General features: G+C 44.1%; 1 pseudogene; it reads left to right on the top strand.

Moving 5' to 3' along the window:
- Positions 1-5,359: 5,359 nt before the first annotated feature.
- On the top strand, positions 5,360-7,957 carry LOC123171486 (histidine-containing phosphotransfer protein 2-like; annotated as a pseudogene).
- The last annotated feature ends 645 nt before the right edge of the window (positions 7,958-8,602 follow it).

Genomic DNA, 8,602 nt, shown 5'->3' with positions numbered 1-8,602 from the left:
CACAGCATGAACATTTGCGAAATGTGATGAACACTTTTAAAATATTAAATAAATTATTTTTCACAATAACGTATGTGGCTTCAGTTTAGCCATCACTTTATCTTCACTAGTGTATTTGGCTTCAGTTTATTGTATAATTCTATTTAGCCATCACCATGTTTTCACTAGCGAATGTCGAGCCTTGAGTTAGTTGCACCACTCTCTCCACGTCCTACACACGATTCATCACTTGCACTTGTCAATGTATAATAAAGACCAATGTGAATGTACTTGTCATTAATGCTTAAGAAAGTAGCTAATGCCTAAATGCATAAGAAACAAAACATGACGGATTGGCACTAAATCTAACAATAGGAATTAGTTACCATCTCATGTTGGAAATCACCCATCATAAGCACCAAGAAATGTTTACTTTCATCCTCTGAATTTTCTAGTTGTATTCACCCCGCAGTGTGCATCTTCCACAAGACGGAGACATCATCTTAGCCTGGCCACATGCAGTAATAAATAGTGGAATTTGAAGAAATAAAGAGACTTCATATACGACCTGATGGATCAAGAGAGGGACAGAGCAAAGCCGCACAACAACCAATCGACGGAGGATTACTGGCAAAGATCGCACTGAAATGGAGGGTGAGGAAGTCCAAGATAAAACTATGGCCGAGATGACACTCAAAAATAAGACATGGAATTCTCTCGTTGTTTGAAAATATAACCGTCTGAATAATTGTATTTATAAACAAATTAAGAATAATGATCAATGTAAAACTTAAGCTTCCTGTCACCTTATTTGCCACTCTTCTAGATTCAAGATGTTGTTGGACTAAATCTTGTCTTCTCTTTCTAGCCGACCGGAGTCGACAGAGCATTACGATGCCGGGAAAGAGAGGCGTGACCCAGCCCGAGGTCCTGCACGAGAAGACAATTGAAAAAAATACTCATAAGTTGGCACTGAAGGACGTTGTCCACTGTCGTGCCATCACCATGTCATGATGGATTGTGACATCCACACCCGCATTCTTGCATGAGCACCATGGCCGCCAGCCGTCGTTCAGCATTGTCGGTGGCCACATGCGGACCACCACCCTCATCATCGTTCCTGATGTTGTAGCCCATCAACAGCTCTGACCTTTTCTCCCGGGCTCTAAACATGATTCTCAAGATTGTCGGAAAGGCTCCTCTGATGGCTTCCTTTTCTTGTCTCGGGGTAACTAGTTGTACACCTGTTACCCGGTTATCTGCACGCATGTTCTCCTGTTTACCACCAGTCCACCACCATGGAGACTGCACTAGCGTATTTATGCTGCCAGTGACATTATGGGAGGAGGTGGAGACATTATTCTGCTTGATATAGAATTAGAGTCTTTCCAACGGATGCGTGGTTCACCCCAGTCGTGCCATGACGGGAAATTGTTCGACAAGGAGGGTACACTTGCTTTATTGGGTGGCTTCACTCCCAGGCCAACTTCTATCAATCTCTGGGTGATGCAGGATTACGAGGCTATAGAATGGGCCTTCAAGTACTGGATTGACCTGTCAACAGTGGAGGCATCAAAGATAACTTTATTCAACTTCCACCAAAAAGAAAAGGATAATATTGTTATAGTCCACGGTGCAGCTGTTGAACAACATGGCTATGCTAAACTAGCAGTCTTTTTCAACAAAAAGCACGTGCTACCCTACGGGTTTTGAACAATGGAATGAGTCAGTATTGCATGCTTCTTACCCACCACAACCTCCAAGAGAGTATCGTTCCAATTCTAGGCCATGAGATGCAAAAAAGACAGGGGGCATTAAGTTTCCGCTCACGAGTTCATACGCATCCTCGTGAATAGTAAAATCTAAAAAAATTGTTAACAAAATGTAAAAAATCTGATTTTTTTTACGAATAAACATTGACGAATTTTCAACATGCGTGCAAATTTCCATGAAGAAAAAACATGTCAATATGCTTCCATAGGAAAAACAAAATTGATTCTCCATGTTTTGTTCTTTCATGAACAAGAGAGGGAGAGAGCAAAGCAGCACACCAACCGATCGACGGAGGATTAGTGGCCAAGATCACACTCAAATCTAAGGGTGGGGAAGTCGAAGAAAAAACTATGGCTGAGATCACACTAAAAATGAAGACTTGGAACTCTCTCGCTGTTTGAAAATATTCCTGTTTGAATAATTGTATTTATAACATCGTGAAGAATACTAATTAATGTAAAACTTATGCTTTCTACCACCTTACTTGCCTCTCTTCTTGATTCAAGCCAATGTTGGACTAAATCTTGTCATGTCTTTCCAACTGACCGGAGTGGACGGAGCACTATGATGCCAGCAAGGAATGTCACGGCCCTACCTGAGGGGGTCATTGAAAACATACCCATCAGGTTTCCGCTGAAGGACGTTGGCCACTACTGTGCCATCACCATGTCATGACTAAGTGTGACATCGACACCCGCACTCTTGCGTGAGCACCGCTGGCGCCAGCCGTCGCTAACCATTGTGGATGGCCACAGGCGGCCCACCACCCTTGGATGGTGCAAACATCTTCTAAGAGTAGAGCAAACTTCGTTTTTTGAATAATTTTTAAATGTGCAACGAACACTTTTAAAAAATTAACCAAATTATATTTTCGTAATACAAGTATTTAGTATTTTTCTAAAATTTACACAAAATAAAAAGGAAAAAACACATGTGTGACATCACGTCTACTTGCTCCCTATAGGTGAGCTTAGCTTCCGTCTCGACATGCCCATCCATCCTGCCGACGCGGCTCCTGCCCTGCCTCCCGCATACCGGATTGTGCTTGCTTGCCTGCCTCCACACACTGGAAGTTCGTGCTATGGCCTCCAGCTCCAGCTCTCCTCCTAGCCTAGTCGCGGACGAGCACGGCCCGACACGGTTTGACCCTTCGCCCTGGCGTTGCCTCACTCACTCAACTGAGCCCGCTCCTTTGACGAGCGCCTTCTCCACCACCTTCTCCCCCAATTGAGGTGAGCAATCCCCGCCCGAACTGGCCGTTGTTGTCTCCCTCTCTCCTCGGGTGTGTTCTCTTGATTTACTCTCCCCATCTTCAGCTAGCGCTCAAGCTAGTTAATTACAAGCGACACAACATCCTCATGATGCGCACATAGCTCGTTGTCGTCGCAGGACTCTCTGAGGGTCTCACTTTCCAAGTCTATTTTCTGTTAAGCTAGCACTGTGTGTGGCTTTAGTTTAGTCGTCACTTTATCCTCACTAGTGTATTTGCCTTCAGTTCCGTGTGTAATTCGGTTTAGCCGTCACTTCTGTTCACTAGTGAACACCAAGTCTTTAGTTGGTTGCGTCCACTCTCTCCACGTCCTACACACATCCATCATTTGAACTTTTCAATGTATAATCAAGACCCATGTAAAATTTGCCATTATTGATCAATGCAAAACTTAAGCTTTCTATCACTTTACTTGCTTCTCTTCTTGATTCAAGTAGTTATTGGAGTAAATATTGCCGCTTCTTTCTAACCGACGGAGTCGACGGAACACTACGATGCCGGGCAGGAGAGCTCGAGGACCTGGTCAAGGAGATCATTGACAAGATACACTCATCAGGTTGCCGCCCAAGGAGGTTGGCCGCTGTCGTGCCGTCACCATGTCATGGTGCAAAGTGACATCCAAGCTGACGCATGAGCTTTCTTCCTTAGGAATAGTACCATATAACTTTCTGAGAAGTTTTCTTTCCGTACTTCTTGTATAGAGAAGCATTGCACACTGAACACCTAGTTTTCTCCACGTGCTCGTTTCTGATAAAAGATGCAATCGTTGATGTGTGCGTAGTACCGAATGGCCGGCAAATCAAGAGGGCACACGATTTTCTTGGCCTCCACAATACTAATAGGACATACGTTCGCAGCGTATGAACTTTCTGTAGATACTTAATTTTTTTTAAACATGTGAACATTTTTTAAAATATGTGAACTTTCTGTAGATACTTCATTTTTAGAAAAAACATGTGAACTTTCTGTAGATACTTCTTTTTTCTAAACATGTGAACTTTCTGTAGACACAAGTTCTGAACATTTTTTTAAAACATGTGAACATGTTTTTAAGTGTAACGTGCATTCTTTTTGTGTGGTACGAAACATTTTGTTTTGGATTACATAAAAAGAGTTATAATGTTGAACATTTTCTGAAAATGTCACGTGCATTTTCTTGAAATGCGTGAAAAAAATTTAATGTCACTTACAGTTTTCTTCGGTGGTGCAAACCTTTTCTAAGAGTTGAGAAAACTTTGTTTATTGAACAAGTTTTTAAATGTGCGATGAACACTTTTAACAAATTAACCAAATTATACTTTCATTATACAAGTATTGAGTATTCTTAGCACATGAGTGACGTCACGTCTACTTGCCCCACCCTTGGACTTATATATATTCCTAGAAGAACTCGTGTATAAACTAGCACGTGATGACAATCGCATCTTCTTAATGTGCATGTGATACAAACTCATAATTAATTAATTGTTCATGATTTTCCATACGGCAATCTCATCTGGCTACATTCCGCGGCGTCAACCTTTAGCTGTTAGACTAGCTAGCCACAATGGGTAGTAACATAGATTAGTAACATGCATATATTACTAGTCTATGTTACTACCTCTACAGTGGGAAGTAACATATGTGTGGTAACATGCAATACTTCATTTATTAGTTTATAGACTCATCTTGCCTTGATATGGGTGATATTACGCATACTACTAGTAGCTATGTTACCACTTTTCTCTCTTTCTTCATTTATTACTTGCCACATCATCTATTTTATTTAGATATGTGTGATGTTACTACCTATGTTATTTCCACTGTGGGTAGTCTTAATGGCTCCCGGCTGAGCCAGCACGTCTCCGCATGGGCTGACTTAGGCGCGAGAAAACAATGCAACGAACTACTCATTCGTATACGGAAGCAATCGAATGGAAGGTCGCTGGCTCGAGAGCGAGCATTGTGGAGTTTTATCTTCTGTTTTTAGCTAGAACAATTCATTCCATTACTGAACTGAACTCGCTTGTTGTAGAGCGAAGTGAACATGAGTTGGATATACAATTACGTTCCGTCTCTTCTTTGTCATGTTGTCCTCAAACACGAGCGCGTCGCGTCGAGACGAGACGAGCAACACAAACACAGTATCATTTTCGTCATTCTTCTGGATGCCCTCGATCAATCCTTAAGACAATCTCAGTCAGCCACCACTATACTTCTTGTTCGTATTTCCACATCTCCAGGTTGTTTCTTTTTAGAGAGATGCCGACCATCAATGGCCAGGGGAGGACCCATCCAACGAGCCTTGACCGGGTGCCCATCTCGCTGCATCCGGTGTCGACAACGTCTAGCTCCTTAATGGCTCCCGGCCGAGCCACTAGTATACAGTTAAAGGGAGCACTCCCGGCCACATGTCTTCGCGCGGATAGCATCGTGCGTCCGGGCATGTAAGGGGCTCTGTCCGCAAGCTTCCTCCACTCTTCCTCGACAACTCCGCCGCAGCCACCACAACTTCAGATCACTTCAGCACCTTCTCCTCAACCCCCATCGATCGCCATGGCAGCTGTCGCACTCAGGGCCCAGCTGAACACCCTTGTCACATCCATGTTCGCCATGGTCAGTCCACTCTCACCCCCTACTAGACCCGTGTGGTTGCTGGCCGACTATGCCTTTAGCTTCTCGTGAAGTGATCCATCTAGGGTATGGTGGACGAGTATTACCAGTACTTGCAGTCGATTGACGAGGATGGTAGCTCAGCACCAGGCTTCGTCGCCAAGGTCATCAATCTCTTCATCACCAATGCCAACAGGATCCTCAACGACATCGCCGGCCTGCTGTCCGCCCCTAGGACCCCCTTCTTTCCATCCGCTTTCGTCATCTCATCTTGGGTACTGATTTCGTCGGCTCTGCTTTGCGATACCCAGGAACCAGCCCGTGGTAGACTTCAACAAGGTGGACGATCTGGTGCATCAGCTCAAGGGGGGCATGAGTTCAGTAATGTGTTGTTTTTTAATAAAAAATTGCTCGCATGTTAAGAATTCATCAATGCTTGTTTAAAAAATCAGTTTTTTATTTCTTTCACTATTGTTTTCTACTTTTCCGTTCACGAGGGTGCATATGAGGTCGCGCGTAGACTCTAAAGCCTCCATTCTGCACGGCCTATATCTAAATGGTCGTTACTTCTGTTTTGCTTTTCCCTTGACATGCCTTTTGTTCGTAGCTCTTTTAACTGGGCGGAGAAGCAGCGTGGCTTCCACGGAGCTAGTTCAGCCTGAATTCACGGCTCGTCGCTACCCCGTGGATACTATCACAGAGGCTCAACATTGCGAGCTAATGACGAAATGCAAGAACCTCACTTTGAAGGCAGTTGTCAGCTCTGTTGCACCTCCTCACGCTGACGGAACTTTTCACTGTTGTCCGATTCCATATGGCTATGTTGTTGTGATGGTGGATGAAATAATGGAGGGATTTGAGGAGCTGGAACTTGACCACCCTACAGGTGAAAGGGAGAATCAGCTTCCCTATGCTTTGAGGAGTACATGTCTATGGAGGAAGGAGTAGATCAAGCTTCCAAACTGGACGCCTCCTCCTCCTCCTCCTCCTCCTCCTCCGGCGAATTAGGGCACTCCACCTCCTACTCCTCCTCCTCCTCCGGCGAGTGATCAGGGCACTCCGCCTCCTCCAGCGCGTGAGGGCACTCCGCCTCCTCCGGCATGTCTGAGCACTTCGCCTCCTCCGCCTCGTCAGCAACGGTGCAAGAGAGCCGCCGCCGTTCCGACTCCTCCGGCGCGTCGGAGCACTCCGCCTCCTTCTCCGCCTCTTCAGCAATGACGAAAGAGAGACGCCGCCGCTTCGGCGGCTAGCAGTACAAGCAGAGGCGGAAGGCAATTCAGATACAGTCCCTCTCTCAAGCCTCTGGAAAATTTACCATATGAGAGGACCGACAAGGAAAACGACAAAATCTGTGCTGCCGAAGTGAGTGACTTTTTTGCAAAGAAACCTCCACCTCAAAAGGAGACGATAGATCCAGTGAAACTGAAGCGCACTATCGATGCCCTGAAGCGACCACCACTGCCTCCGTCGCAATCCAACTATGAGCGCATTATTGAAAGGACATATAAAGAAGCGGAGCGGTCGGGAAGTACTTGCAGTGATGCAAGGTTAGCAGAATGAAGAACTGGGAAAAAAATTCCCCAGCTCGGCGAACTGGCGAACCAATCGTGCCCCCCGCTCAAGGTATCTAGCAATATAGTCGCTAATCATCCGGGGATGGTGTCCGGTGCCAATCCCGCTGATTACCTGAGCGATGATGGAGAGTTTGAAACAATGGAGGTGGACGAATTCAGATACCTGTACGGGCAGCCTCTCGTCAAACCTGATCATCCTCCTCTAACAACGATGATGCGAAGATTCCATCAATGGTACATGAAAACCTGCAGCGAGTCTGGTAAGGATACTTTGACGCTGAGAATTAAAGAGGAGCATGACCTTGTTGGAACTGATCTGTTGTCTGTTGAATTTGACGAGTTATTCTAGTTATAGAATCAAAAGGCCCTCGACAAAACACTCCTGACTTGCTACTGTCTGTAAGTACTACTTTAGTTAAGTCTCTATATATAGCTTAGCTCTTTCATTGCATGTATATATTAATATCCTCACTATATTATGCAGATTGAAGATCGTCGAATGGAGAAAAGCACAAATCTATGACATTGGGTTGATTAACCCAAATATCATACATGAATGGACGGTTAAACACAGAGTCACAGATACCGAGGACAACTTGCTACAGTCGTTGCTTAAAAATCAAACAAAGAGAAAATACTCTTTCCTTACAACTTCAAGTGAGTGTTACTATCTTGTGCATATTCGGTTTCCCTTACTCGAGGTTATAGTAGTGTAACTGATGAGTTATGCATGCGTGCGCAGCTTCCACTTTATTCTGCTAGAGACTAAGGTTGAGTGGGGAGTAGTACTTGTCTTGTTCTCCAGACAAAAAGATCCCCAGGACTATGTGGACATGAATGAAATGCTCCAGAAGTAAGTTCAATCGATCATTATCGCACCATATCGGCAACTTTGTTCATTTCCTGATATCAAGTAATTATTTTTTTTGTCTGGCAGGGTTTGGAAAGATTTCACCGCAATTGTTCCAGGACTGCCGAGGGAGCTGCAATTTGCACACCCGAAAGTAAGAACTACTAGCTAGTTTCGCGCATCTCCCATTGATTATAGTTTCATCAATACCATTTATCATGCTTGATTATCAGTTTGATTGAACTCTATTTCTCGTAAAGTGCATGTGGCAGGAAGCCGGGAATGATTTTTGTGGATACTACGTTTGCGAGTTTGTCTACAACGCGATGGCCTCTAAGCGGGGATACTCTAAAAAACAATATGAAGGGCGTAAGAAATAATATTCACAATTTTATTTTATTACAATCTTTTGTGTTGAGTTTCATTCTGAAGGAAATATGCCCTAGAGGCAATAATAAACTTATTATTTATTTCCTTATTTCATGATAAATGTTTATTATTCATGCTAGAATTGTATTAACCGGAAACTTAGTACATGTGTGAATACATAGACAAACAGAGTGT

This window comes from Triticum aestivum, chromosome 7D (genome assembly GCF_018294505.1).
Source record: "Triticum aestivum cultivar Chinese Spring chromosome 7D, IWGSC CS RefSeq v2.1, whole genome shotgun sequence".
Taxonomy (NCBI): Eukaryota; Viridiplantae; Streptophyta; class Magnoliopsida; order Poales; family Poaceae; genus Triticum; species Triticum aestivum.
This window is presented reverse-complemented; position numbering and strand designations above follow the sequence as displayed.